Source organism: Galeopterus variegatus, unplaced genomic scaffold, assembly GCF_000696425.1.
Source record: "Galeopterus variegatus unplaced genomic scaffold, G_variegatus-3.0.2 Scaffold155, whole genome shotgun sequence".
Lineage (NCBI taxonomy): Eukaryota > Metazoa > Chordata > Mammalia > Dermoptera > Cynocephalidae > Galeopterus > Galeopterus variegatus.
Genome location: NW_007726266.1, coordinates 311,021 through 333,464, shown reverse-complemented (window position 1 = coordinate 333,464; position 22,444 = coordinate 311,021). Strand labels below are relative to the sequence as shown.

General features: G+C 52.4%; 1 protein-coding gene across 1 annotated transcript in view; it reads left to right on the top strand.

The window, feature by feature from the left end:
* RPH3AL (rabphilin 3A-like (without C2 domains)) overlaps window positions 1–22,444 on the top strand; it is an 89,139-nt gene that overhangs the window by 8,563 nt on the left and 58,132 nt on the right. The gene's annotated exons all lie outside the window — the stretch shown is intronic.

Below are 22,444 nucleotides of genomic sequence, written 5' to 3'. Positions count from 1 at the left end.
CGCCCACGCCTCGCTCAGCCAGTGAGCGGCCGGTCTGTATGTGGGATCCGAACCCGCGGCGGGAGCGCCGCCGCACTCTCAAGCGGCGCACTGTAGCAGTGCGCCCCCGGGCCGGCCCCTGCCAGTCCCTGTTTTTTTTTTTTTAATTTTTATTTTTTTTTCCTTTTTGTCTTTTTTTGTGACCGGCAACGGATCGCATCCCTCAGTGTCGCGCCCACGCCTCGCTCAGCCAGTGAGCGGCCGGTCTGTATGTGGGATCCGAACCCGCGGCGGGAGCGCCGCCGCACTCTCAAGCGGCGCACTGTAGCAGTGCGCCACCGGGCCGGCCCCTGCCAGTCACTGTTTTAATCCTAGAGTTATTACAGTGAACGAGAGAGGAAGAGTTTTCTCTCTTGAGATGACATTGGGTGAGAGAACTAAAAAACAAGTAATGATCAAATAAGACGATTTCAGGAAGTAATAAATTCCAAGAAGAAATAACAAGGGGTAGAAGACTGGGGGTGGGGTGGGGAGGTGAGGGTCGAGAGGATTGTAAAACAGGGAGAAAAGGGTGAAATAGTCAAAGAAGGAAACGTGGACATGGAACATCAAGGAATTGGCAACCTTGACAAAAGCATTTTCAGTGGCATTTAAAAGCTGGATGAGAAAACCAAACTGCAAAGATATTAATTAATAAGTGGGAAAACTGGGGATTCAGCTACAGTCATTTTTTCCCTCCTCTGTCACACATGGTGAACTGGGCTGGGGAACGTGGATTAATTGGTACAAGAACAGTGGAGGTGTGACAGGGTCCCGGGTGTCAGGGTGTGTGTCTCCTCCTTCCGCCCTCCATAGGCCCAAGACTAGAGACCAGTGTAGGTAGTGGGCACAGGGACTTGGGAATGTCTTGCTGTCAGGACTTGGGCAGGTGGGGTTATGTTTTGTGACTTCTGCCTAGCAGAACAGGACCCAGCAGCCTATTCGCTCTTTCCATCTCTTAATCCCACAACTGCTGTAAATATTGCAGGTTTGCAGGGACCACAAAGAAGGACACAGCCTTATCTTTTTCCCCTGGAAAAGTCCAGGGCCTCTGCCACCGAGGCGGCTGCTGCCCCTGGCTGCTGAAGGATTAACAGCAGCTGCTCCTTGGAGAGGCATTTCCTGGGCAACAGAGGCAGTCCCACGGGAGGACCTCAGCTGGGTGTGGGGTGCAGACACTCTCACCAGCGCTCCCCGCGGTGCCCTAGAGCACTGGGCTGGCCTGGCGGACATTTCCACTTGAAATGGTTCTTATCTTGCAGTAGGCTGACAACTTGGGCGGTGAGGTGGAGGAGCCCTTTGAGTTTCTGAGGGGACTTGTTCCAGAATAAAGGTGGTAGGAGAGGGCATTAGATGGGGCCATAGCCTAATGATGGGAATTTAGGGGATTTGTTGCGGAGGGGGGGGGGGCGGGTCTTTGAGAAGATTGTTATTCATTCATATTCATATTCATTTGCTCTTTAAATAGTAGAGGGCCCACTATGTGCAGGCCCTGTTCTATGCACTGATGATACTGTGGACAAGATAGACCTTGCTCTCAGGGAGATCATTTGCCAGGGTGGGAGAAGAGAGATAGCCAACAAATGAATAAATATAAAATAATGTCAAGTAGACTGAGGGCTCTATACTCAATTAAAACAGAGTGACGTGGTAGAGTGTGACTGGTGCTTAGGGAGGGCCTCTCTGAGCTCTCAGGCCTGAACACAGCAAGAGCCGGCCCCAGGAAGATCTGGGTGGAAAAGTGTTCTGGGCAGAGGGAACAGCAAGCACAAGGGCCCTGAGGCAGAAACCAGCTGGGCATGTGAAGGCTTCTGGGACAGAGGGAGTGAGATGTGGGCATGGCTGATTACACAGAGCTTCGTAAGTCAAGGTCAGGAGTTGGGATTTTATGGTAAGTTTAATGGGATGCCAGAGGGGTATGTTAAGCAGGGATGTGATGTGATCTGATTTGTGTTTTTAAGAGATGACCCTAGCTGCTGTGTGTCGAGTGCATTGCAGGGGGGCATGGAGTGAAAGCAGGAGACAAGTCAGGTGGTGATAGCTGTCATTGGGAGATGACGGGGTTGGGGACAAGGACACAGGGATGGAGGCCATGCGCTAAGAGAGAGTGTCAATCTCCTCAGTGTGTTCTGAGCAGATGGGGAAGAATTAGAGGGGGTGAATGAGGGTCCCAGGAAGGAAAGAGTCCTAGACTGCAACGTGCCAGGGCAAGAGGTCACTTGGTCTATTCTGCACAGTGAGGGGCATTAGGTCCCCTAGGCTCACCCAGTAAGTACTGTTCCCATGCAGGTGCCATGCAGAGCCTGGGGCTCCTGACTGATGGAAGGGGCTCCTCCTGCACTCCCAGCAGTGCCTCCATGTCCTGAAGGGACCTGGAAGGACCAGGTTCCCTCTTCCCTCACTGCAGGATCGTGAGGTGGTTGTGCATGGAGCTGTGGGGACAGACAGACTTGGGTTGTGTTCCCAGCTCAGCCACAGCAGAGTGACCTTGTACAAGTCACTTCAGCTGTCTGGGCCTCTGTTTCATCATCTGTAAAATGGGTTGATAAAGCTTCCATCACTGTTGGGTGGGCGTGATGAGTAGATTAGCTAGTGCTGGGGAAGCCCTTAGCAGAGCACCCGTTCCACTGCAAGTACCCGGTAAAGGTACCTGTTGTTATTATTGTCATTGCTGTTATTATTAATCCACTGCAGGGCCCCATCTGTTCAGCCTGCACACATGTTACAAAGGATGGAGCTGATCTCCTGTATATCTCAGAAGAGGCTGAGTGACTCCCCATGTATTAGTTGGTTTGGGCTGCCGTAACAAAATACCACAGTCTAGGTGCCTTAAACCACAGATGCTAGTTTTCTATTAGTTTTGGAGGTTGGGAAGTTCAAGATCAAGAGGCTGGCTGATTTGGTGTCTATTGAGAGCTCTCCTCCTGGCTTGTAGACGGCCACCCTCTCCGTGTGTCCTCACATGGCACAGGGAGAGAGCTCTGGCCCCTCTTCCTCTTCTTATGAAGACACTAATCCTATGGGATTAGGGCCTCACCCTTATGACCCTATTTAACCTTAATTATTTCCTAAAGACCCTGTCCCCAAATATAGTCACGTTGGGGGTTCAGTCCATAGTACCCCACATTCTTCTCCTTATTGGAATTCATGTTTTCTTCACCTTAAAAATTAGAGCTCCCACAGTTAGTTCCATATGAGGGTACTTCAAAAAGTTAATGGTAAGACTTGTAGTATCTTTTAATTATGTTTCTTGGATTTTCTATAATTTATTTACAAGCCTCTGGCAGCCTTTGTAGCATTCTAGCATTGGATGTCCTGAGCCAGCAGGGAAACCCCTCAGTCTTTGTGCAAGTACTTCATAGCACCCAGTCACTTATTCAGCCTGTTGTGTGGGAATCCTGGATTTGGGGAATCAAGAAGAGGTGTCCAGAATGGTTGCTTCTCTCAGGTCCTGATGGTCAAGGTGGACAGACAGTGTTCCCTAGAGTGATGCTCACCGTGGCTGGGACTGGGGTTCCCAGGACTGAGAGCAGGCAGGAGAGCTGCTGGAGGAGCTGGCCCCTGAAGCCTGGGCAGCTTCTGTGAGGCCGAGAGTGGAGCGCAGAACATCCAGGGAGCAGGGGACATCATGGGCTGGGCACGTGCCTGGCTGTGAGGATGCAGGTCTGGGGACAGGAAGGTATGTGCTGAAGGAAGAGGCACACAGGCTGTATGAGATCTTGGGAACCAGAGGACACGGTGACTACAGGGGTGATGTCCTGGGGACCAGAGGACACAGGGCAGAGCTGAGATCTTTGAGAAGCTAAGATAGATGGGGCTTGTTAGAAGGGAGAGTCTTCTGGGGGATAAGCCACATTTGAGCAGAGAATGGACAGGTCTGTAGGGCCCCGGTCCTCTGGGAGATGATCACAGAGGCACAGACACCCTGGGGACCACTCTGCTACGCCATGGTCACTTAGCAGCTGAGTCCCTAGAGAACTGGAGAGGCTTAGGCGTAGGCCCCTGCAAAGCTTTAGCCCTTGCTCTCTGATGTCTGTGGGGGTGGGGAGGGGGGCGATGTCATCCATTCACTCATCCAACAAATATTTATCGTATGCCTCCTGGTGCCAGGCACTGGGGATACAGTGTAAAAAAGACACACGGATCCTTGCCCTCTGGAAGGGAGGGGTTGAAAGATTATGGATAATTAATTTACGGTAGGGGTTAAGGAGGCACCCTAAGGGGCTGGGAGAGCTCTGACAGGGTGCTGGCCTCAAGGGGGCATCAGGAGCCCTCCACTCTAGGCTTGCCAACTTCTGGGGGCCCTCCCTGTCTATCTCCATCTTCGCTTTCCACCTCCTTACCTTTCATGGTGGGCTGCAGCCCTGAGTCCTGGGAGGTGTGCGGACTTGTGCAGGCTGTTGGGTAGGGATGCTGGGGAGATCCTTGACAGGAGAAGTGTCCAGACCAGGCCTGGTGGGGGAGGACAGTTCCTCAGACACTCTTGGACACACAGAGATGCTCCTGGACACACAGAGGCGCTCCCAGCAAGAGCCCTGGCAGCATTCAGCAGCCACAATCTAATGAGCAATGCGGGTAGAACCATGGTACCAGTCTTTGGCATAGTGTCCCCTCTGTAATTGGGTTTGCGTATCCAGGCTGCCTGCCCTCATTATCCAAGGGCTATAGTGGGAAGGGAGAGGGCTGGCTGATTAATTAGAGAGGCCTGGCACTCCTAATTGCTTAGGATCTGAGTCAGCCAGCTTTCAGTCTAATTGAGAGTCTGGCTTCAGCAGTGATGGGGAGGCTGAGCAGGGCTGCAAGGGAACCCGCCTGAGACCAGGATGGCCTTGTCACCATTTGAGAGAAGCAATTGATTTTTTTCTGATCTCAGCCAAATATGTCCCACGGTGTGGGCGCAGGGGAGCCTGCCTGTGAAATGATGGTCTCAGTCATGGGTGCTGAGTCCTGGTGAAAGAGAATGAAGCAGCCTGCATTTTGTTCTAGCCCTTGGGGGAAGTCCAGCTCTGGTGGGTGGTGGGGTCAGGCACCATCCCAGCATAGCATGGGGGAGTGCTGGAGGGAAGGGGCTGGGACAGAAGCTAATCCCTCCCACCCACCAGCTCAAGGCCACTTCACTCTAAGGAGGAGGTGTGTCCTGCTGAGGGTCAGCCCTCACCCCAGCAGGGTAGCTGGCAGTAATCCCAGGCTGGGTGGGGGCTGTGTCATTTTCCTAAAGCCTCAGTTTCCCACCCTGTTCAGTATCTGGGACTTCAGGCTGCTGAGCCAAGGCAGCAGCAGGTGGAATTTCCTTGTTACTCTCCTGTCTGCCCACTGGACCAGGCACTCTGAAAGTGCCCTGCCCCCTCCATCCCTGTTTTATTCCCGGCACCCAGCCCTCCACTCTTAGAGATGGTGGTTTCTGATCTGCCAGCAGCAGCACTTCCTAAAAAAGATGCTGCTTACTTCTGAGAAGTATGTTGCTTCTGTCCTGGGAAGCTTTGGGAGTCATGGCCCCACCCAGTTTCCGGGGAGCTGCTCCTGGAGGTGGAGGCATTAAGCTGGTGGTGAAGGGAGTTGGGTGCTGATGGGGTCCTTGCTACTCAAAATGTGGACTGAGGACCAGCAACGTGGAAATTGCCTGGATGCTTGTTGGAAATGCAGAATCTCAGGCTCTCACACACCTCCTGCACTAGAATCTGCATTTTAACCACATCCCCTTAGCATAATGTCTTCAGTGTTCATCTACGTTGTGGCATGTGTTGGGATTTCTTTTTTTTGAAGGCTGAATAATATTCCATGGTGTAGGTGTACCACATTTTGCTTATCCATTCAACTGTGATGGACACCTGGGTTGCTTCCACATTTTAGCTATTGTAAATGATGCTGCTATGTACAGGGGTGTGCAAATATCTCTTTGAGCCCTTGCTTTCAGTCTTTCGGGCGTACACCTAGCAGTGGAAATGCCAGATCATGTAATTCTATGTTTAATGTTTTGAGGAGCTGCCAGACTGTTTTTCACAGCAACTGCCCCATTTTACAGTCCCACCAACATGTTACCACCAGGTTGGTGCTTTTCTGCAGGGCCTCCCTCCCAAATGGGGGTGTGCTGAAAGTCATTCGTGGTTCCTGTCCCTCACTCCCTTTCCAAACCTAAACCTGGATGCCTCTGCCTCTCTGGGGGAGCCATAGAAGCAGCAGCCTCCTTGAGCAATAGCCGTTTCATCAGAGTTGCCTCCGAGTTGGCCTCTCAGTGTCCTTTCTCCTCCTTAACCTAATTCAGATGTGGAAGACATGTGTTTGTGTCTCATTATGAAGATAGATTTTTTCATTCAGCCACTGATGTTTCCTAAATTCCCGAAAAAGTCACTTAATTCATCTGCCCTGAGGGGCTCTCTGGCTGCTTTGTGTCGCAGAGGCTGTTTGGCAGGAATTGACTCGGCTCTAGGTGGGAGGATTGGACCAGACACCATGTAGCATCTAGGAGCATCCGCTTGCTCGGGAGTCTGACGAGCAGAGTGTCTCTGTTAAGGTACACTTTTGTCTTGCTGTTTTGGTGCCTGCAGCATGGCTTTTCTTTTTTTCTCCCAAAGAAAGAAAGAATTGCCACTTTTTGCAATTCTGAGCCCATTCTGTTCACTCATCATGCCAATGACCTTTAGCTTGGGGTCATCAGGACTGTGGCAGCTAAGGGGCTACAGAGACCCAGGGTGGGCTTACAGACCACATAGGCACCTGGAGGCAAGGCCCAGAGTTTCCTGCACAGAGACCTGAGTTACCTGTCCTGTGGTCAGTTCCTCAGCCCTCTGGAGACTGTGCCCACTCAGCTCAGCTGCATGCCAAGCCCCGAGGGAGCTCACAGTTGGCGACATAATGTGGCACAGGGTGAGATGTGCTGGAGGAGTGGGAGGCAGGAAGTGATCCTGGAGCAGAAGTGCAGCGGGCAACTGGGCTGGCACCTGGAGAGGTAGGGGAGGCCTCCACTCTGCAGGGCAGAGCTGATGTTTGAGCTGGGCCTGGGAGGGTGAATAACAAGGTGTGGAGAGGGCATTCAGGAGGAGGCACAGCTCTGCAGAGGCAGGGTGGTGAGGAAGTGCACGGACTGCTGCACGTGTGGCATGGCTGGTGCTTTGGGTATGTGGGGGAGTAAGGGGGAGGATACAGAGGCAGGCAGAGGGAGGACAGAGGGTGGCGAGGGGCAAGAGCAGACTGAGGGAGGGAGAGGGTAACATGAGGATCAGAAAGGCCCTGCGTGCCAAGCTGAGGAGTTTGGGTCTATCCTGTGCCATGAGAGCCATCAAGGCTGCTGAGCAGGGCAATAACAGGCATATGGGTCTCTGGGGAGGTTAAGTCCAGATGCAGATTTGGAAGAAGGAACATGTAGTGGGTTGGAGACAGCATGTGGCTACTGAATTATCCAATTAGCAGTAAAAGGGCCTGAATTAAGGTGGGAACAACTGGAAGGGAGGCTAAATACAGCTAAGAGTTAGACATAACAAAAACTGCCAGTGGCTGAGAGCTCACTCGGTGGCAGGCCCCTGACACTTAATTATCAAAGCCACCTCAGGAGGTCACGATCTGCACTTTGCAGGTGAGGAAATGGAGGCTAAGTGGAGGTTAAGTCCCTTGCTCAGTCACATATGGGTGGGTGGTGGGATCTGACAGCCTTGCCCACCAGGCTGCACTATCCACAGGGCCTGCCGTGGTGGGTGGGCTGGGGCTGGAGCAGGCGTGGGGAGGCAGCTCACAGGTGTGTTGGTGCAGGTGGGGCTGAGGGTCCTGGGGGAAGCCGTGTGCACTGTGGAGTCTTTTGCTAGATCCCAGGCCATGGGTCAGAAAGGGGCCGGGGAGCCAGGTCAGCAGCCTCGAGGTAGAAGTCATGGGGTGACTGAAGCGAGATGGGAGAGACCAGGAATCGAGGGGGAGGAAAGGACACCCACCGGTGGGGTGGGGGTTGACTGTCTTCTCCCTTTGAACCTGCCGGAATGGTCTGTCTGGAGAAATTGCTGTGACTTAATATCCCCACATAGGTGTCCTGCCATCAAAGTGTCAGAGCGTCCCATGAGCCCCTACCCAGAGCACCAGGCTGCTCAGAAGTGAGAAGGGGAGTGACATCCTTCCCTGCTGTGTCATGTCGTTGGTGGGGGCCGGGCAGGTGTGCCAGGGTCAGTTGTTTGGGCCCCAACAGACTAAAGAATTTAATGGCATAGTGACCTTTATCATTTGATTAGTTTTCTCTTCCCAGAATTTTAAAAGTAATTTACACTATCACATAGAGTTTAGAGCAGTACCTTCCACCTGCCTGTGCTCTCCTGGCTTGGGCTAGTTCACCTCTCTCTGCCTCAGTTTTCTCACCTGGAAGTTGGGAATAATAGTAGTACCTACCTCAGAGGGTGGCTGTGGGCACTGAACTGAGTGAAGGATGTGACAAGCTCTTAGAAACAGCACCAGACACATAGTAATCTGCTCAGTAACTACAAAAAGTCAGATTATACAGACGTGTATGAAAGAGTAACTACCCGCCCCTGACCTTGGCAGTCTGGGTGTCTGGCCTTCGCACCCTCCCACTCATCAAAAGTGCACATCTGAGGCCTGGGCTAACGGGTACAAAGAAACCATATACGTATGTGTACAGGTGTGTATTCACGTACAGTTTTTTTTTTTAATGGGATCACAATACGAGCATACTTCCAAAAGTTCATGGAAAGATTTGTATTATTTTTTTAATTCTATTTTACCATGAACTTTAAGAAGTACCTTCATATACTGTAATTTCCTTTTTTCACTTAATAACATATCAAAGACATCCCCCTGAATCTATACATATAAATCTAATTCCATTCTTAGGAGCTATATAAAATAAGGGACTTTTTCATACTTCCCGTAGCACCTTCTTTTCCAGGTGCCAACACACCCTGTTGGGGGCAGGACTGGGGTGCTGCAAATAAAAGCCAAAGGGCTGCTCCTGGGCCCGCCCCTCAGACCACAGACACTTGTCATCCTGTGGCTGCTACGTCCAGTCTCCTCCCTCGGTCCTCACGTCTCCCAGAGCCGTACCAGTTTGCTTTCTGCTGCTTTCCTCTGCTCACCACTCTCCTCCCCCACCACACACAGACTTGTACCCACCTATGTCTGAAATCCAGTTGAGGACATAGTTCATTTCCCAGACAGCTCCTTGATGAAAATCATACGGATGTAGCAGGTGGGGTGGGGCAGGGGCAGTGTCGCCTAAATCTGCAGGTAAAACACACCCAAATCTCAGCTGTACCTGCCCTGCTACCCCCACACCTGCAGGAGTCAGGAGATCCAGCACAGTCGCAGGTGTGCTTGCAACTCCCCGTGTGACCTCGATAAAAATCCCTGCTGTTCTCAGGTCCTTACTGTAAAAGCAAAGGGTTGGAGGAACCCTTTTAGCGGTTTTCTCCTGTGACGCTCAGGCTCAGCCCTTGCAGCATTAGTGTCCACAGATCGTGGAGCAGCAGCAACGCGCTGAGAGCTGGAGCACGTCTTTCTGCGCCTCTGGAATGTGGCTCATTTTGTCGTGTTAGAGCCATGCTGGGTTTGCTTTGGCTCAGACCTTTGGGATTGTGCAGGAGGAAGCTAGTGTGGGACTGGCATGTGCTTCTGAGAGCCCCTTCTGCCTCTGACATTTCTGTGACATCTCCATCATGGCCCCCCAGAAAGCGGTAGGCAAAAGGCAGTGTTTATACCCATTTTCTACATGGAGAAACTGAGGCTCAGAGATGACTCACTTCCAGTGACACAGCCAGGGCCTTATAATTACTCCTACAGCTCGGTTCAGAACTTTGACTACATAACTTTAGGGAAGTAGCAAGCTAAGGAAATGGAGGAATTCCCCAGAAAATGATGTCTGGTGTGAGCTTGCAAATGGGGTGCCAAGACCGATGGCTGGGGAAGGGATCGTAGCCCCTGGAACAGAGCACCCATCATAGGGGGTGGCGCCAGCCCTGGGCCCTCCTGAGGCAGTGCCCTCTACAGAGTGGGCCTGAGGCCTTGGCCTGGTTTGTCACACCCCCAAGGTGGCTGGACTGTTGCTAGACATGTGGACGTTTGCAGGGGATTTTTGGTGGTTGAGTCATGGACCAGAGCACCGTGAGGTTGGCCCCCTCATTGAGTGGGTAAGAGCTTCTGGAGCCTTAGGTTGGGATGTTGGGGACACTGTTCAGGGCTGTGCAGCTTGTCCAGGCTGTCCTGCAGTGCCTTCTTCCCTGAGGCCACCAGCCTGGCACCCCCTCGGGCCCCTTGCCACCTGAGCTCAGTGGCTCTTTTCCCTGGGTCTGGTCAGTGTCGCTTTGAGAGAGCTCCGGCAGCAGGAAGTATTGTTGGCAAATCTGTTTAGCAGCTGTTACCAGGAACGGTAATTTTGTGCAGCCTCTTGTCGTCTGTTGTGGTAAATAACAGATAATGACATTTCCAGTCTGCAGCGTGGCCCGCACCACACACCTCGCCGGCTGCGCCCTGCAAATTGCCACACTTCAGAAGGCCCACGATTCCTTATCCCTCCCACATCGCCCCTCATTTCCTGCTGCGACATTTTCCTACAGCTGTTTGCTGTTCACTGACCTTCACTCGGGGTGGATTGAGCCTGTCGTCTGTTCCCCCACGGGAGGGAACTAGGGCAGCTCTCTTGCTGACGGGCGAGCCACAGGGAGAAGAGGGAGCCAGTTTCTCCACCCGAGGCTCCCTTCAGCCTGGGCCTCAAAACCAGCACTCAGGCCTCATCAGAGGCTTTTTGAGGGTTCTTCAGCCCTCTCCCTTCCAAACTCTTTCCTTACCCTTGTCATCCCCCTTTCTGTGGGAGGGATGAGTCTCCCAGAGTTACAGATGGAGAAACTGAGGCTGTGAGGGGTGATAATCTGCTGAGCCTTCCCAAGACTCTTCTGCTCAGGAACCACATCCAGGCACGGGCAGGAGTGTAGTTTGGGTCTCCAGGGAGTGAGGCCCGGGCGCCTGGGTTGCTAGCCCAGGGGAGGGCCCATGGTGCCGTTGCAGGTCCCCCCACCAGGCTCCAGACGACTGGTGGAGTCTCGTTTGCTTTCTAGCTCGTTCTCTGCTCCTCCGCTTGTTCATGTTGCTCAAGGGTGGCTCTGATCATGTCGTGCTCTTCCTCCCCCCAAAGTCTTCAATGGCTCCCTACTGCCTGCAGCGTAAACTCTACACATTTCCACCTGGTGTCCGGGGCCCTCCGTGCATTCCCTGGCTGCAACCTGCTGACTTAGCAGCATAAATGAAATACCCAGCTGGGAGTTCTAAGGCCCCGAGGGCTGGGCCTGACTCCACCTGGCCCCTGTCACTGCTCTCCTTAGAGCCCTGCTCCTGCACATCACCAGGGCCCCTCACCAGTCGTTAGTGCTGTGGCTTCTAGGATGTTAAGAAGTCCTGAGGTGTTTGAGTAGTCTGCTGTATTATTCAAATAGAAAATCAGTTCCAATGACAGGTAATTCCTGGCTGTGAGGAGATTTACTGTGTCCAGGCACAGAGAAGGAAGAGGGTATTTTTTACATAGACTGACCTTTTGAGAGTTACAATAATCCTGGAAAATCAGAGGTGCCGGTGCTCCACCCCAGGACAGGTGGGGCTCCCAAGGGGCAGTCTCCTGGCTTTGGCCAGGTACGTCTGTGCCAACTTGGTTTCTGGTGGGCCCTGGACTGGCCTTCCGCAGTCACCAGAGCCTCCCCAACTCCTTGCTCTGCCCTCTTTGGCCCAGTGACTTGAGTTTGCTGGGTGGCTGGCTATCTGGCCTCCTGCTTTGGGCCCATGGTTTTGCTCAGGTCCTCCTGCCCTCCCCTCCTCCCAGGTTGTGGCCCAGGTGGGGCCCTCCCTCCACCCCTCCACCCCATGTCTCCTTCAGCCTAAAACCCCTCCCTCAAGCCCACCTATCCAGCCCCCTCCTGCTCTAGCTCTCTGCCTGCCTCCCCCACCAGACTTCCAGAAGCAGAGCTGAGCTGCCGCCTCTGCCTTCTCCAGCCCATTCATTGCCACCTGCTCCCTGCCCCGAGGCCTTCCCTGCCACTGCCACCTGCCCCCAGAGGAGGGTGGTACTTCCCAGGGTCTGCCCTTGGCTGCCTCTTACTTCTTTTGTTCTGTCGCTTAACAACATTTATTGGGTGTCCTCTAATTCAATTCAGTTATGACATTATCTACCTAGAGATAGTGTGAGATCCCACAGATTGAGGACTCGGTCCCACAACAGTGCCCCCAACTTCAACCACCAGTTGCAAGCCCAGGTTGTGACCTGTGCTTCTGACTGACTGGCTACAAATCAAGGTTATCACGACACCCTTCTTGGGTTTGCAGCGAGTGTCCTCCCTCCAGACTGGGCTCAGGGGCTGCTGAGAGGGGCAGGGCTTTTTCAGGATGCAGAACTTGGGGATTAAAAACAAAATGATCCAGCCTTTTCTTTGTCAATGGCTCTGAGAACCAGGCTCCTTTAACAGAGCCTGGGCCAGGTGACTACCAGGCAGCAGGCGCTTGTTGGTGAGAAACTGTCCGTGGGAGGCCCTGGCCCAGGGCTTCCGGGAAGCAGAGGTTGGTTATGCAACCGGGGCCAGTCTGGGGGAGCTGGGGCTGGCTTTTCTGGGTTTGTCACTTCCCTGTGTTCATATTCCCAGCATGGCCAATGTCCAGCTGCCCTTTATCTTCAGAGGACTGTACCCCCAGTGCCTACAGGACAACTCTGTCCACTCGGTTCCTCCCTGGCTCACTCGTAACCAGTGATGTCCATTACCTGAGCCCCATAAGCACCTTCTCAGCAGTAGTGGGGTGTCGTCGAGGGCATGGGATTGCAGTCCAGCCCTCCATTTACTAACCTTATGTGACCTCAGACAAATGACCTCAGCCATCTGTGCCTCAGGTCCACTCTTGTTGCATGTGTCATCCACATAAAGCACTCACACCATGTCCAGCACTCAGTGTGTGTCCTCTCAGCTCTTGCTTATACTGGGTCTGGGTCCCAATCCTGCCTCTGCCTCCTCCTCCTCGTGCGAACTTGGCCAAGTAACCCAACATCTCCAGGCAAGGACCAGAGATTCCTCAATTCCTCATCCATGACATTCAGATCATAAAGCCTCCCTTGCAGGGCCATTGTGAAAGTCAACGAGATTAAATGCGGTAATGATAATATGTGTTCAGGGCTGAGCATGGTGCCAGACAGGGAATCAGTGCTCATTAAATGGTGGCTATTATCATTATTATGACTTGTAACACTAAGTAACACATGGCAGAGAGCAGGATTGATGTGAGCCAGTTTCCTCCAGCACCGGGGCCTTCCCTGGCCCTGGCTCCCTGCCAGCCTGGAAGTGATTTGGAAGGATGAGGGAGACCAGGATTGGAGAGTTGATAGATGCTGCATGACAGTGTGGTCCTGGGAGATGACTGACCAGAGTGTCAGTTCCCCAGTGGTTTGGATGGAGCCACACGGCCCTGGGGCCAGGAGTCAGGAGGGCCTTCAGGGCTCAGCTGTGGCTCAGGCCCGTCAGTTCCAGGAGCGCAGGCTGGCCGCTGGGTGCAGGACTAAGGGGTTTCTCCCTTTAGGGCTAGAAGGAGCTGTTGAGGGCTCCAGGATTCTAGTCCCAGAAGGATTTGTTGGAGTCCAGCAGGGTGGAACAGGCCAAGTTCAGAGCTCATGGGAAGATTGGCCCCAGTCCAGGCAGGTCTTGCCACCTTGTGATGGAACTTCACCCGCCCTCCGCAGCTGGCTCAGTGAGGGGAGATTTGGGGAGGGCTTGTTAGAGAACCCCGGACACAGCCGTCCTCAGGGGAGAGGCAAGTACTTGTGCATGTGGATTCCTGGTCTTCACTTACCCCTGGGGAGAATCGATGTCATGGCTTGTCCCCACACCAGGCCCCATGAGACCCCTGTTGATGTTTGAAGGGGATCATTCTGGAGTCCCCCATGCAGCCTCCTGACCCGGACAGAGGGGGTGGGCTCTTTTTTCTGCTCCTTCAGGACTTCAGAGTAGTGTTGTTTAACTTTTCAAAACCCAGGCTCCCTTTTGATAAACGTGGAAACTTTCCACGTTCTTTTCATGCTATTTGAAATTTCAAAATAATATTGCGTGTTAGAAAAAAGGGAAGGTAATGTTGAATGTGTTTTTCCCACTACACATGTCCTGTCCTTGGGCCCTGGGGGTTCTGACCGCCCCCCTAGAAGAGACCAACCCCAGATGGAGTCACAGACTGGTGGCCACAATGGGATGCTGGTGGAGACAAGCAGCTCAGGCCTCACCCAGCCTCAGGGGCTGACATCTGGCACGCACCTAAGACAGAGCTCCGGGAAGCTGTCCCTGGCTGTCTCCTCCAGCCCTGTGGGGACGAATCCTTTGTCCCTTCCATATTTTTCCATAATTCCCCTCTGGTCGCATGTTTCTGCGCAGGTGCTCTTGAGTCTTGGCCAGACTTAATGCTCTGTCCATTCAGGCCAGCATTTGTATTATGTGTCTTCACCGAAGGACTGTCCCTGGGCACTTCCTAACACCTCACACTGGGCACAGACCTGGAACCCATATGTTCTACACAAATGCCACGAATGAATTAATGCTTGCTTTTGATTGCATGTTATTAGATTTGCTGGTTTTTAAACACCTCCTCTCAGCCTCTGGTTGAATAACCTCTTCCTACCCCTTGCCTAAGCTCTTGTGAAACCATCACTGCCACCACTGTGTTCCTGTCACCCACCTGCGTACCTCCTCGGCCCAACCGAGGAGGCTCAAACCTCCTTTGCTTCCCATGTTCTGTTGCAAAAAAGGCAGAAACTGGAATGCAATCTCCCCATCTGAGAGGAGATGCTAAGGATAATGAGGACCAGGAAAGGGTTAACAGGCAGGGTGTGATAGGGCAGGCGGGTACTGTCCTCTCGCCCACCCTGCCCCCAGCCAGTCTCATGGCTTCATCTTGTCTGAATACCCTGATTTCCCTAGTCAGACACTCGCGCAGCAAGGCAGGAGCACAGAAATGATCTAAAGCCGCATCTGAGTTATGATTTCTTATTATGTGCTCTGTGAATGTTCATAATCGAGAGCTGATGCTGTTGCCTTTTTTAACCCTCCCCTCCACTTGGGACGTGGTGGTAACTGGCTGTGAGTGGCAGGTGGAGGGAGGAGGTATTTTGGAAGCTAGTCCTGAAATCAGCAGGAAACGATGGCACTTGCTTTCAGTCAAGAGAGGCGCTGGGGGCTGGGGACTGGCACAGGCCTGGGGTTTGCAGGTGGTCCCCAGCAGCGTCAGTGGCTCCTCTGATGGAGGGAAGGACTTGCTCAGGGTGGCGGTCTAGCCATTCAGAGGCCTGGGTGAAGAGAGGACACCTGGCCCTGCATGCTGACTCACTGGGCAGCCACGGCAGCCAGAGGAGAGAGCTGGATGTGCCCTGGCCGGGCATGGGGTTGGAATCGCAGGGAGACCTGTCTCCCTCTGAAATGCTTCTTCAGTTGCCTCCTGGCTTCTATCTCAGCCCAAGCAGCAGGCGGCTGACATTGTTAAGTCTGTACCTCTTTGGGACCTAATGGCTCAGTATTTGCAAGGAGTCAGGGCAAGGTCTAGAACACTGTGTGTCCTCAGCCTTGCTGGCCACCCAGGCTGTGTCCTCATGAACAGGAAGAAGGGCCTGGCTGTGCCCTCTCCCACTGGAGGCTTGACTCATTTGTAATTCTGGAGGAGGGGTTGGAGCCCAGGGAGCCAGCCCTGCCTTGGGTCCAGGCAGGAGGATGAAGGCGTGGAAGTGTCCCAACCAGGCAGCCAGGCCCAACCAAGACAGCAGGAGCCCACATCTGAGACTCAGCCAGAAGACGGTTCACATCCCAGCTCCCTGAGTGAAGTCACTTCACCTCAAGCCTAGGTCCGTTGTTTATAGAACAGGAACAGTAATACCTGCCTCATAGGGTTGTTAGGAAAATTAAATGAGATTCTCCATAAAACAGCTAGCTTGGTGCCTGGCATAGCATAAGTGCCCAATAAAGTATATAAATATTTATAATATATACATCCTGTATGTGAATTGTATATATTTAAAGTTGTTTGGCAGCAGGACCTGGGTTCCAGATCCGAGTCTATGGCAACAAGGCTGTTCCCAGACCCTCTGCTGCTGGCCCACCCAGGCTGTGATGCATCTCCAAGCCTGGCTGACGACGTCTCAGGGTGGAGCAAAGCTGAGCCTGTGACCAGAGGGGTCAGTGATCCGGTGATGCCATCTGGGAGGCTTGGGGATGCACAGACATGATGATCTACATTTGAGCCACAGTCGACCTATGAGTCCTGTCCCCTGCCTGTCTATGCATATGCTTCCTGCTTCTTTAATCCATGCTGACCTGCAAAAATCCAGATCTGGTCGAAAAATGAAGTTGGGGCAAGTGATGTCGCACACCATTTAGCAAAGTCTTCCTTTAAATAGGAATTCTACTTATCCATTTAAAATAGATTTTGACTTAGCACAATTCTATTTACATTTTGGCTGATATCCTTCCAGATAGTTTTCTGTGTATATATAGACTTCTAAATAGATAAAGGCACATATGCATATTTATATGGGGGAGCATCATACTGTGTGGACTGTTTATAACATGCTTTTTTTTCCCTTTACTTATGAATATCACTCCATTTCATTACATATACAGCTTCGTCACTATATATATAGTGTATTCTGTTCACATCGTCATTGTTTTTATTGCTGCATAGCTTTCCCCGAACCACAATCCGATTTTTCCTTTTGAAGAGTAGATTTCTTGCAGAAGGAACGCATCACGTGGCATGAAGCGCACACTTGCAGGCTTGCACCTCACGTGCCATGTGGCTGTGCTGAGCTCACTCATACGCGGCTCTTTCTTTCCCTACTTTATTGGGGTAGGTGGATAACCCCTCCATAAATGTCATCTGCAGCGTAGTTCCTCCTGAGAAACCGTCTCACCTACCAACTTCAGTTCATTGAAGTAATGAATTTGGGAAAGTAATTTTCCAGACGAGTTGTGCTAGTTTATAAACTCTTTAGTTCAATGGGGCAATCTTTGAGGACAAAAGGTCAGCATGTCTTATCCATCCTCAGATTTCCCAGAACAATGCCTTACATACAGCATTGAATAAATGTTTGTGGAAGTGAAGCACCAAATATTTCTAAGTTAACCACCTTTGATATTCACTTCTGCAGTGCGGCATACATTTCTGGGGCCTTTTTGTACGGAATGCAGTTTCGTTGCTTCTGGCCTGCTGAGCGTCCTGAATGTCGCTTTCTGTGTGATAAATGATAGGACTGGGAAGTGCAAGGGCCCGTGGATGGGTGTGTGGCTGTTTGCCCGCTTACTGACCGATCCCAGGCCACTGTTCTGTGAGATGGTGGCATCTGCTCTCGGAGCAGTTCTGTGCCCTCTCCCTACATCAACACAAAGCCCCCTACCAGCTTTTCATTGACAGCCACTTAAGAACCATGCCACAGAGCTTGGTGGCATCTATGTGAAGCGGGTCAGGGGCTCACAGCAAGTCTGTGAAGGCCGGCCTGGGCTGCACGTGCCTGAGCTTTGGTGTGTGTGGTCTCGCAGACCTTGCCATCATACTTTGGTTCTTGGCTGTGGTGGGAAGGGGAAGGTATGGGGTAGGGTTGCAAGGAGCTGAGGTATAACTAAATGGCCTGGATGATGGGGACATTAAGGAGATGCCTGGTCAGACCTCGGCACACGTCTGCACACGTAGGTGGCCTGCAGGGTGCACCCCCGGAGAAACAGGCAAGAGCAGTCATGTGGAGGGTGGGGGTAGACTTCCCTGCTGCCCACCCTTAGCAGAGGACCCTCCGTGGCCAGGCCAGCCTGGATTCATGCCTCAGACCCTGTGAATGAGGCTCCCCCCCTCTGGGTACTCCACCCCACATGCGGGAGGCTCTTCCTCTGACCTCCTGTCACCCCACTGGGCTGCACCACTTGGTGTGGCCCTGATCACACCTCGCCCCGTGCTGCTGAGTGAGTGTTTCATGTCTCTGTGCATCTTGCTTCCCAGCAGACTGGCATATTCCAGGAGAGACCATATCTTGCCTTCTCGATCATAATGCTAAAAGTAGCTCCCATTTGTTTATTCTGCAAATAGTTGTGCCAGGCACTGGGAACTGGAGGGCGAACAGAAATAGACATGGTTTCTGCTCTTGGGGAACTGACAGTCCAGTGGGAAAAGTGACAGTAGTCGCATAGCCACATAACTAAGGATAAAATAGCAACTTGACAGTGGAGAAGAGGCAAGAAGCTCCAGCTGGGTGAGAAGTCAGGGAAGGCTTCCTTGAAGAAGCGGCACTTTTGCTGAAGTCTGAAGGATGCAGAGTTTAATGAGGAGGCAATGTAACCCAGTGCATCCTGGACAGAGGGAGCAGCACATGCAAAGGTCCTGTGGCAGAAGCAAAGCAGGGACCAGGGACCGAAGGAAGGCCAACACAGCCGGAGTTCAGGAAACAGGTGCTAGCTGAGGCCAGCAGGGAGGCAAGGTCCAGCCTGAACAGACATCACGTGAAGGGGACGGTCTTCATCTAAGAGCAACAGGAAACCTCTGAAGGCTTTTAAGCTGGCAGGGATGGGAGAAATGACATGATTAGATTTGCGTCTTGAAAAGATAAGTCTGGCTGCTGTGTCGGGAACCAGTTGGAGTCTGTCCAGAGTGGGGGTGGGGAGACCTGCTGGGTGGCTGTGGCACAGGCCAGGCACAGGCAGTGGCAGCATGGATCAGGGAGGGGTGACGGAGGGGAGCTGACAGGTCCGAGAGAGATTCGGAGCTCGTGGAGATGGATTATTTGGGTGGGGGTAAGGGACAGTGAGAATCGAGGATGACTGCTGGGTTTTGGTGTGTACACCTGACAGATGTTGCGTCCTTCACTGAGGCGACGTGCTGGCAAAGGACTGCAGCTGTGGCCTGCTCTTTACCTTGTATTGTGCCAAGCACTTTTGTGAATTGTCCCTCTTGATCCTCCCAACTATGGCACAGGTCTGCCTGTTACCACCAATTTATAGATGAGGAAATGAGGCTCAGAATGTTAAGTGCCAAGTCCGAGATTGCCTGTAAATGGCACACTCCACTCTCTCCTGCCCCAAAGCCTGTGTCCTATGGGCTCATCCCTGAGCCATCCCGTTCCCTGTGTTCTGCAGGGTGGGATATGCATTTGGAAGGGAATGCGCAGAGGGCCTGAGACAAAAGTGAGCAAAGAGGACGTGTGGTCTGAAGGCCTGGAGTTTTGTCACTTCTGTTCCGAGTCAAGCCCAGAAGCTAGGTTCTCTTTGGTTAACACTCAGACACAGTTCCAGGCTGCAAGATGCACGAGGCACAAGCCCAGGAAGCCATTACTCACTTGCCCAGGGCAGTTCTGCTCAAAGGAAGCCCGTCTCAGGCAGGGAAGCAAATGGCCACCCCTGGGCACTGGGGCTGTCCTTGGCGCAGATCGTGAAGTGCTCTGTTTGCACGGAGTTGCTGGAGTGGCTGGCTTGCCTTCTCTCTCACTGGCTTTTTAAAATACCACCTGCTTAATTTTCTGTGTTGGAACCTGGGAACAAAGACCAAACCCATAAGGGGGAAAGGCTCATTATTCTCTTATTGATCCAAGATTTAATAGAGCAGCAATTATGTATTATCTGAACTGGCGCATGTTACCTTTTTGTGGCCCTAGCCCCTCAGGAGCGCCCAATTCCCCCTGCCAGCCAGACACTGGGTAAACTTCCAGCAATGATGAAAATGTTCTTTTTCTGTGCTGTACCGTACGGTAGCCACCAGACATGTATGGCAATTGAGCACCTGAAATGTGGTTAGTGTGACTGAGGAACTGAGTTTTTAATTTTTTAATTGTAATTAATTTCAAATTAAATAGCTTCCTGTGGCTGGTGTATACCCGATCAGGTGGCACAGGCCTAGAGAATCACGCCAGGTTTCAGAATAGGACTCTAGGGGGTGTCACTGGTAATAAGTGACTGGCATTTTTGAGTGTTCATAATGTGCTATTGCTTTTTATGTGTATCACAGTTAATCCTCAGAACAACCCTAGTAGATAAATATTATTGTCCCATTTTACAGAAGAGAACACTCGAGGCTTAGAGAGCCTTTTAGCAACTTGCCCAAGGACCCACCCAGACCTGCCTCACCCAAAGCCTATGCACTAGCACCATGCCGCACTGCCTCTGAAAGAGCTGAGAGCGGTGTTCCAGGAGCATAAAATTGGTGACAGAGTACGGAACAGCGTGAGGTGGAGTCCCCACAGGAGGACTGAGGGTTCTAAGTGACTCCAAATGATGATGCACCCATTTCTAGGGCTCCCAATGTGCAAAGCAGAACGAGGGGCCCAGTCCTGGTGGGAGGCTGCTATGCACTGACTGTTTGTATCCTCTCCCAAATCCATATGTTGACACTTGCACCCCCAATGGTATTTGGAGGTGGGGCCTTGGGGAGGTAATTAGATTCAGACGAGGTCACGAGGGTGGAGCCCCCATGATGGGATTGGTGCCCTTATAAGAAGAGGAAGAGACCAGAGTCCTCTCTCTCTCCACCATGTGAGCACACAGTGAGGAGGCTGCCATCTGTAAACCAGGAAGAGAGCCCTTACCAGAACACAACATGCTGACACCTTGACCTGGACTTCAGGCCTCCAGAACTGTGAGACTCCCCAGCCTGAATTGCTCCTAGAACCAGTGTCGGGGGGTGCAGTGGGCTGGCTGCACTCATATCCCCAGCAAAGCCTGGTCCCAAGGTCATCCTGTGTCGCCTTCTCTGCCCATTCATTTGGGAACCATCGGACACATCTTAGGGACCCAGCTGAGCAGAACCAGCTCCCTAGAGAGCTGTGGGCACCGGCCCAGCACCTGGGCAGGGGAAGGCTTGATTGGCTCTCCCGATAAGGGTCTGGACAAAGATCATGCTTTATCACTAAACAGCTGTGTGACCTCGGGTAGTTTGTAGCATCTCTGAGCCTCTGTTTCTTCATCTGTGTAATGGGGATCATAGCATCCAACCTCCTTCACACTTTGTTGCCAGGCTGCAGTACCTGGCACACATAATTGCTCAATAAAAGTGGCCATTGGTGTTTTATTCCCTCCTGATTCCCAGCACCACCCTCTCATTCAACAGCCCTGGGAAGGGCAGAGCACTCTGTGTGTTTGTAAGGTGAGCTGTCACCAAACCCTGTAAGTGTGAAAAACCTCACCTGTCTGAGGGGGCCACACTTGTTTCCACACATGCCTCACACATACTGGGAGTAGTGGGAATTAACAAGGAAAACAAAGCCAACTGGCTTCAGCGCCTCCTTCCTCTCTCCTTCACCCAGGGAGGAAGGGCCCATGTTGTTTCTTGAGACCCCCTTGTGGACTTATGGGGGTCCCTGTCTTAGAAGTAGGAGGATTGGGGTGAGAGGTGGAAGGGGTGGGAAAGGGGAGGATCTCCAGACTGCATCAGGGCTGGAGGCTTCGGGCTCTGGGGAGACAGACTGCTGGTCCCTGGAGGGGCTCAACCCAGCCCTGCAAAGTTCCCAAACCCAAGACTGGCACAGAACTGGCCACGTTCTCCCACCCCTTTTAAGGCACCGTGAGAGCTTAGCCAGCAGCACAGATGCAGACATCATGGATGGCACCCAGTGGACCCTCCCCAGATGTACTGGACCACCAAAGGCCCTGAACCTGGGACCTTCATGAGAGCTGGGGAGGGACCCTAATCATGACCCGGACCTGGAACAGATTTTCCTGCCAACCCAGAGGGACGAGTGCTTGGAGCAGATTACATTTTATTTGGAAAAATAAGAGAAGAGATATTTCTCATCCCTGAGTGTTAGATGTAGCAAATCTGTACCACCAGGAAAGTATCATAGCTCCCTCCTGCAGCACTGGGCTCAGCCACCCAATCGGGCGGGTGACGACATGCTCTGGGAAGCCAAGTTGGTGACATTTCACTCTCTGTGGAGAGGTGTGCTCATTGCTCAGTTGGCAGCCTGCAGAAAAGGCCAAACAACAGATCCAGCCTTCCCTCGGAGGGGGGTTGGAGAGAGCCCCCACCCCCACAGGGACCAGGCAGCTTCCATGTGGCAGGAAGATTGATTAGCTGGTGTGACAATCCTCTGAGGAGGAGATGCTGTCGCTGAATCAGACTCTGCCTGGGTTAGCTGGGAACCACTCTCAGCCCCAACAAATCCACCTCTGCCTCCCTCCCAGCGTGTTTCTTCTGGGCTTTTCCACTGCTGCTTGTTGCTTTGCACTTAGGGGAAGCAAACTGTGTATTTAAAAGTTATGAGCCTCAACAACTCTGTAGAAGGAAAAACACTGTAGAGTCTAGGTTCTGGCTCTTTATGTGTCCAGAGGAAATGATATTATGGCTCTAGAGTCAGACCTGAATCCAGCACTTACTTGCTGGGTGAACTCGGGCAAATTCTCAAATTCCTCAAGCCGGACTCCTGACCTGTAAGATGGACCTAACGCTTTTGTAATAGGAGCGCTGGGGT